Source organism: Pinus tabuliformis, chromosome J (assembly GCF_031772625.1).
Source record: "Pinus tabuliformis cultivar Carrire ecotype Pingquan chromosome J, CPIR1, whole genome shotgun sequence".
Classification (NCBI taxonomy): Eukaryota; Viridiplantae; Streptophyta; class Pinopsida; order Pinales; family Pinaceae; genus Pinus; species Pinus tabuliformis.
Window position 1 is genome coordinate 857,054,086 of NC_142295.1, and position 2,115 is coordinate 857,056,200.

Sequence of the window (2,115 nt, forward strand, 5' to 3'; positions counted from 1 at the left end):
TGAATCATGTGAATATTCCTCTCCCATTGGTCGAGCCTGCTTACGAATCCTCTCCCTATGGTCGAGCACCTAAAGGTCCTCTCCTTAACAGTCGAACCTGCTTACGCATCCTCTCCCTATGGTCGAGCACCTAAAGGTTCAATTTACTTATTGGGTGGGGGGGGCATTGGTCAAACCTACTTCCACATCCTCTCCCTATCGTCGAGCACCTAAAGGTCCTTTGTTTTTTCATTCAATAAATAGGGAGCGCATATGACGGGACAAAATCCCTAGTGGACGTCGTTCCACTTCATTTTCCGTGATCTTATCATCGATCAAATGAGTGAGGAAAAGATCCAGTTCGGGCCCAAATCAAAATTGGCTGGGATATCCTCTCCTTGCACTAGATTCCGTCAGGCAGGGACGGAGTCGCTCAGTATTCATATGGTGAGGGTGCATTAGCACACTCGACTGTCAAGGCCTCCATCGATTTCTCGCTCTATTTTCCCAAAATAGAGGGACAATAGTACGATAAATCAAAACAGAAAAAGTATGTCACAATGCATGCAATAAATGCCATTTATGAAAGCAGCTATGGTATGGGTTCGGACCCGAAGATATGCTCGGCACCAAGAACCACAAGCAAATGGAGCAGTCCCGATCGAGGGGGATATAAAGCTTCGACGATCTAGACCATACTTTTTTGGCATCACTTCCCGAAAGTGGAAGACGAGAATATAATCTACCTGTACCGCTGGCGGATCCGTGAGCAGAACGAGAACCCCAAGAATAGAGAAAGGGGGTGGGGGATGGGGAACGCAAGTTCTATTGGATGGAGGATTTGGAGGTGGAATAAAAATGGCGAGGTGGGGGCCTCAGATACTAGGGGTGGGAGTGGGATTTCGGAGTCTCTGTGCGAGCCGTATGCGGTGAGAGTCGCACGTACGGTTATGAGGGGGGGTTAACATCTATACGTATAGTGTGGTGGCCTACCCTATTTGTTCCATGATCTATGGGTCTACTGGAGTTACCAACTTCGATAAATTAGCTGAGATTTTGACCAGATATGAAATCACTTTGTTCGGTGCTCGATCTGGTGGTATTTTTTTGGGGATTCTCTTTATCGCTGTAGGATCTTTATTCAAGATAACTGCAGTTCCTTTTCGGGCGGCTGTAGGATGGCCGCCTATGGGTGGTACCGCTGCCGACAGATTTCGACCAATCTTACTGGCTAGAAAGAGGACTGGCTTATCCAAGAGCGCGTGAGACTCATCAATACCTCGTAAGGGCATTGAGACCATAGCATGTTACACGAAATCATCGCTTTATCCCTCCCTCCATAGTGTTGTCACACAGCAGCCCGCATAGAAGAGTCACTCGCTCCATAGTGTTGTCACACAAGATAAGAACGACGCCTGCTGGCCGGGCGAATCGAAGTTCTCTCCCGGTTAACCGTCCACCCAGTTAAGTGCAAACACAGTGGAATCACGCTTAGCGAATGCTCGCTGCTGGCTGGTGTGCCTCATGCCCGTCGACGAGGAAAGAGCGACAAGGTTCAGATTCGAAATGATTACTGCTTGTAGCATGGGAGCTGATTACCCAACAACTCTCTGGGAACAATGGAAAAAAGGATATCCCAATAACGGAAACCATAGGGGCTGTATCGGTGAGATCCAACGGTGAACAACTAGATTCCCCAGAAGAAAACCCCGGCTGGAAGTCTGAGGACCTTTAGTACCCCCGAAAACACCTCCCCAGAAGCCAGCGCTTTGCGCCAAGCAAGACCGCATCCCTTCATCCATTCAGTAGGGCCTTTTCATTCCAATTCATTCCAATACGTATGGGGCCAAGCGAAAGTGGAGAGGGGTAGGTGCTTGTGGGGGAGGCTGCCCCTCGGCTCGGGAGGGAAGGGAAAGGTATAACCTCGAATATGATCAATTCCTCTCCTCTCCCTTATGGTCGAGCACCTAAAGGTCCTTATATTGAGAGCGATGGCGGCCTTATTAGTTCTTCTCGTTCCGCTTGGGTTTACTTATTGGGTGGGGGGGCTTATGGTCGAGCAACTAAAGTTTCAATTTACTTATTGGGTGGCCCCTCTCAAATAAGTAAAAAAAAGGGCGATGGTAGCCTTTTAGT

At 48.7% G+C, this 2,115-nt stretch overlaps 1 pseudogene; it reads left to right on the forward strand.

The window, feature by feature from the left end:
• Positions 1-788: 788 nt before the first annotated feature.
• Positions 789-1,788, forward strand: LOC149229389 (uncharacterized; annotated as a pseudogene).
• The last annotated feature ends 327 nt before the right edge of the window (positions 1,789-2,115 follow it).